The sequence below is a fragment of the Cucurbita pepo genome, chromosome 20, assembly GCF_057944985.1.
Source record: "Cucurbita pepo subsp. pepo isolate OVF chromosome 20, ASM5794498v1, whole genome shotgun sequence".
NCBI lineage: Eukaryota > Viridiplantae > Streptophyta > Magnoliopsida > Cucurbitales > Cucurbitaceae > Cucurbita > Cucurbita pepo.
Genome location: NC_141817.1, coordinates 1,073,161 through 1,079,486, shown reverse-complemented (window position 1 = coordinate 1,079,486; position 6,326 = coordinate 1,073,161). Strand labels below are relative to the sequence as shown.

The 6,326-nt window shown below is 34.3% G+C and overlaps 1 long non-coding RNA gene across 1 annotated transcript; it reads left to right on the top strand.

Moving 5' to 3' along the window:
* LOC111782613 (uncharacterized) lies at nucleotides 1–3,416 on the top strand. Its single transcript, XR_015414635.1, has 4 exons — nucleotides 1–376; nucleotides 665–770; nucleotides 1,435–2,378; nucleotides 2,842–3,416. It is a non-coding gene; the product is annotated as an uncharacterized LOC111782613 (long non-coding RNA).
* Nucleotides 3,417–6,326: the final 2,910 nt, after the last annotated feature.

Here is a 6,326-nt window from a genome sequence, read left to right as displayed (position 1 = left end):
TCCTCCACTGTCTATAAATTAGAGTTCCAACAAACACATTTCTATCACTTGCTCTTCTTCCATTATTGGAACACACACATTTCTTCTTTGCTTCATTTCCGCCGGACTTAGCTCCGGCTGTTGTTCCGGTCGTGAAAACTCCAATACTCTTTAGATTGAGTCAGATATTTGTCCTCCACTTGTTTTACCGGACGCGATTCTGATTCTGATTCTGATTCTGATTCCGAGTACGGCTTCAGCTCCGGTTCCGTCTTCGAAACCCTCTCCTCTGGTGTTTGTTTGTCTTTCGTTTCCTAGATTGAAGGTCTCTGTTTCGTCGGCGTTTATGTCCGGCGAAGTTCGTCTTCCACTCCATTTCGTGGTTCTTGTCTTTGAGGTTCGTTCGTCTTCCCCTCTTTTCTCTCTTCTTGTCGTGTTCTTGTCAATAGCCTATCGTTGTTTCGTTTGAGGCTGACTTAGCGTCGCCGGAGATCTAACCATCGTGATAGTGACATCTAACCTCACTCTTCTCTTATTCCATTTCTCCTCTCTTTTCTTTCTTCTATAAATTAACCATATTTCACCTATCAATATCACCATCTCTTGTGTAGAATTTAATCCAAACTTCATGAGTCTAGCTTCTTCTCCATTGCTCTTTTTAAATTTTTATGCATTCTTTTTGTAGTAACATTATATTTGGATGGAGGAGGAGACTACAAATATATCATACGTGTGCACGACACACGTAACTCCAGTACACTGGTTTGAAACATTAGATTCTACTACTTTGGGTAAGCTATTGACAGATTCCATATGTTTTTTTTTTTTTTTAATTTTAGTACACTCGTTTGAAAAATAAAAATATATAATTTTGTTTTATCGTTTAATTTTTCCTTCTTATATTTCAATTTTAGTACCTACACCTTCCAATAATAATTATTTCATAAGTGCGTTTTTCTTGGGTATCAAGACACACTTCTCATAAATGGGAAGATGTTGTTTTTCAAAGATTTTGAAATCTACAGTACAGTAGATTTCATATTTGGAAACGCACTTGCTGTTTTTCAAGATTGTAGGATTTACGCCCGACTACTAAATAACATTGTTATTGTCACTGCACAATCTAAATGAAAGATTTGTCATCAACTAAGATGGGAAAGATTTGAATATCAATATTAATAAGGTTTCCTTTACTGCAAGGGTGATTATTAACTTACCAAACCAAGCTTTGGAGAATACCTCAAAAGTTGTTCTTTATTACCTATAAAAAATGAGTACAAAGTGGAGAAATAGAAAAGAAAAATAAAGCCCTTTCTAGTATCATTTTTTTATTTCTTTTGAGCTGTTTGTGTCTGGTTACTCAAATACATCAAACTGCAGCATTACATCATTTTGTTAGAGACGTTTGTAAGAAGTTCGAAGAAAAATAACGGCATTTTTGCTTTGATGTGGTAGCTTCAGATCCTCGCGCAGACTTGAAATCAAACTTCACAGGACTCCTAATTATCTTCATAGACCATTCCGTTGCATATGCCTCTGATAGTACTAAGTACATCATGGAGCAGCTGAAGAGGTCAGGTTTAAGCAACATGACTCGAGAGACTTACGTAGCCTGCAAAAGTTACTACGAAGATGGCATAGACTTTCTTCAAGAGACGTTATACAATTTTTTACATTACTCTGACAAGAGTTTGATTAACGCTACACATTCTGCATATGACATATTTCAAACCTGTGAACCAATATTTGAGAGCGCTGCACCAGAACCACCATCTTAGTTGTCTCGTTACCAAGGTTTACAACGACTTATGGAGCTTACAGTGGGAGCTACAAATTACTTTCTAGGCAAGAAAATTGTTACTTGCCCAAGCTTTAAGCTCATAGACATTCTACCATAAAAATTCTTCCAAAGTTTATTAAGATAATTTGAGGCAAATTTTATAAGAAAATTATTAAAAGGTTTTTCAGCACTAATTTTTAAAATAATTTAGTGAAAATTTTACCATATTTCGATAATCACCTACACAATTATTTTACTTACTTTTATTACTTTTGTTATTTTTAAGATTGAAAAATGAGAATTCTCTATAAAATATTGGGTCTATGTGGGCAGAGAAAAGAACACTAGTCGTTCCAAATAAAAAAAAAATATAAATAAATAAATTTAAAAAATTCTTGTGATTGGAAGGGATAATTTTTTTTATAGGTCAACTTATGTGGTCCCACATCCCTAGAAACACATTTATAGCATAGGGACGCTGTTCAGGAGACTGCTAGTCATTTCCACATGGTTGGGACACCTAGTCGTCTTGTCGCACCTCCCCTATCTTGCTTTTGCCTACCTCGACGGTACAAATACTAGAGCGTAATCTCGACAGAATGGTTACTGGAATAGATAGGTAATAGAGATTCTATTTACACCATTTGGTAGGATATATAAATATATATGATTTATTATTTTGAAAAAAAATTATTCATTTATTATCATAACACTTAGATATTTCAATGTCGGTGTTAAAAATCTTAAGACACAAGTCATCAACAAAAATGGAAAGATTTGAATATTTTCCTTCCATATAAAAAAAAATCACATGAGTTATACTTGTAAAAACAATAAGCGTGAAATAATCAAAATTCAATTTCAAATCATTAATAAGGTTTCCTTTTCTAGAAATATGATTATTAACTTTCCAAACCAATGTTCTTTTATCACCTATAAAAATGAGTACAAAGTGGAGAAATAGAAAAGAAAAAAAAAAAAAAAAAAAAAACGCAACATGATGGTGAAAAAACTCTCTAGTATCATTTTTTAATTTCTTTTGAATTGTTTGTGTCTCGTTTCTCAAATACATCAAATTGCAGCCTCAAATGATTTTGTCAGAGACGCCTGTAAGAAGGAAGGAGAAGAAGAATGGAAATTTTGCTATGATTTGGTAACTTCAGACCCTCGTGAAGACTTGAAATCAAAGACTCCTTACTATCTTCATAAACCATTCCATTCCATATGCCTCTGATACTTATAAGTACATTGTGGAGCAGCTAAAGATGTCAGATTTAAGCCATATGTCTCGTCAGGCTTTCGAACTCTGCAAGACTAAGTACAAGGAGGGCATAGATGATTTAAAAACATCGTTACAAGATTTGTTAAATGACCCTAACACAGATATGGTTGATGGTACAAATTTGGCGATGGGCGCTTTTCAAATGTGTGACTTAGAATTTGATGGCACTGCACCATATCCACCATATTTGTTGTCTCGTTACAAAGGCTTACTCCGATTTTTGGGTCTTTCAATGGGAGCTGCAAATTTCTTACACTGCAAACACATTCTTCCTTGCTATTATGAGTAAAAAAAGTGCTTCGATCTTCATTGAATCTCAACCATATATGTGAGTGTGAATTCAATGAATCAATAATATTTCTTCTTCTAAAGAAATTTTGATGTGATATGAATTTATATATATATGATTCACTCTTTTGAAAAAAAAATTATTCATTTATTATCATATACACTTGCATGTTCGGGTGTCCGTGTTAAAAATCTTGACTCATGTCATCAACCAAGAAAAGAAAGATTTGAATATCTTCCTTCCATAAATAAATTAAAAATAAAATCAAGTTATACTTGAAAAAATACCATAAGTCTAAGCAAATTTAAGTTTCACAGATTTCGTTTCCTACAAAGGTTATTATTAGCTTTCCAAACTAAAAAGTAGACGTGTACATTCAACCTGGCAACACCGAACAACCCAACCCGAACTATAAGGGTTGGGTTGGGTTGGGTTGGATTAGCATTTCGGGTAGGGTTGGGTTCATTTTTCTGAACCCGAACTGAATCGGTTCGGTTTCGGGTTCATGGACAAAACGCTCAGGTTGACCTGAGCAAAATAAAAAATATATATAAGTATTAGGAAGATTCTTTCATATTAATTGGTTTTCTAGAGTGGTACTGAGGTTATTCCATGAGTATTTACGCTCGAGTTTGACGCCAACTAAATATATTTTTTCGGTTTTGTTATTTTTAATTTCTTTATTTTGTTTATATTATTTTATTATTTAATTTCTTTGTGTTCAATTTTATTTATATATATATATATAAATATATATATTTTAAAATACCTTAATATTTCATACTCTTTTAAAAAACACGTTAGAATAAACTATAATTAACTTATTCATTTCATGATTTACCGTTGTATTTACTTTAACGAATTCTAAAAAATGTCTGTATTTAGTTGTCTTTAGTTTTATGACAATATTGAATTATGTTAATATGTTACAATTTTCACTCGTTATTTTTTATTGATTTTTTTTTTTTTTTTTTGTCAATAATTATAGATTGATTTATGTTTGCTTGAAAACTTTTAATATATTTTATTTAAGATTATATCCGAATTAATTATAGATTGTGGATAAATAAAACTTAAAAAAAAGTTGACAACCCAACCCGAAAATAGAGGGTTGGGTTGGGTTTTGAAAAATTTTGGGTTGGGTTGGGTTGCCAATCCAACCAACCTGAACTGTTGGATTGGGTCAAAAAAATCCTCAAACCCAACCCAACGATCATGTACACCCCTATTGAAAAGATAGTAAAAGTTGTTCTTTATTACCTATAAAAAAGAGTAGGACTGGGTAAATAGAAAATAAGTAAAAACAAACATGATGGTGAAAAAACTCTCTAGTATCATTTTTTTTATTTCTTTGAAAAAAAACTCTCTACTCGTCATAAGCTCACCTGCAAGAAAAGAAAACATGAAAGATAAAAGAAAATGACCGAATACGAACCATTTAACCGGTCGGACATAAACTCCGGTGAGACGAAACCCCCTTCCTTTTCTAGTGCAACGCCATGAAACAGAGGACTCGCGAGCAATAAAACAAATAAATTAATTAAAATAATAATAATAAATAAATAAAATAAAGGAGGAAGCGGGTGGTGCAACCGTGCCCTGCCACCGCTGACGACCGCAGGCAGGAAAGACAACTCGAGTTGCCGATTTTCGAGGCCATTCAAGGGTAGAAGGAGAGGGATTTGAGAGACGTCGGAGATGGAGGAGAAATGTTAAGGATTCTTGATGCTGAGGCTTGAAGTTTGAGGTCAGTGGAGACAAAGGGGTCGAAAGGGGCGGAAGGAGGCGGAGGATCGAGGCATCGCTTGGGGTAAGGGTTTTGTATGCGATTCTTTTCAATAACTCTCAAATGTGTATACGATGACCATCTATGACTTCATCTTGAGTAGATCTACGAGGTTTGTAGCCGTCGGAAGGGGCGGAAGGATGGTTGTAGCCGTCGGAAACCAAATCGGGGGAGAAAAACGAAGGGGGAAGAAGTTCGGCGACGACACAGGCAAGGGAAAGAGGAAAAAAAATCAGGAGAAGAGGGAAAACCCCGGGTTGGGCCGCAGAGAGAGCGCGCGATGGGCCGGGCAGGCCGCGTGCACGCGGGTCGGCCCGCGGAGTTTTCCCTTTCTCCTGATTTTTTTTTTCTTTGTGATTGGAACGGATAATTTTTCTTTTAGGGAGATTTTGGAAATGAACTTGGTCCAATCTCATTTTTTTCATACTAGTATGAAAAGATTAATAGATTAAACATTTTAATGGTATAAATTTATTAGCCGTGCATTTTTTATACAATTTCTTCTAATGCTACCATGTCCTTGGATGGAAAGAGAAATTATACCAGTGTTACCTTGTATAATCTCTAGGGACGGTATGGTATCCGCTAATATGAACAACATCATCTATGGAAGCTTAGTTGGCAAACCTTTCTATGAGACCATAAAGTTACCAAGAGTTGGGAGAGCGACCTTTCTGTAACGGCTAGCTACTAGGTCAACTTATGTGGTCCCACATCCCTAAGAACACATTAATAGCATAGAGACGTTGTTCAGGAGACCACTAGTCATTTCCACATGGTTGGGACACCTAGTCGTCTTGTCACACCTCTCCTATCTTGCTTGTGCCTACCTCGACGGTACGAGTACTCGAGTGTAATCTCGACGGAATGGTTATTGGAATGGAAAGGTAATAGAGACTCTATTGACACCATTTGGTAGGATATATATATATATGATTTATTATTTTAAAAAAAAAATTATTCATTTATTATCATAACACTTAGATGTTTCAATGTCGGTGTTAAAAATCTTAAGACACGAGTCATCAACAAAGATGAAAAGATTTGAATATTTTCCTTCCATAAAAAAAAAAAAAAAAAAAAAAAAAAAAAAAAAAAAAAAAAAAATCACATGAGTTATACTTGAATGAAACACTAAGCCTAAAATAGTTAAAATTCAGTTTCAAAATATTAATAAGGTTTCCTTTTCTAGAAATATATGATTATTAAC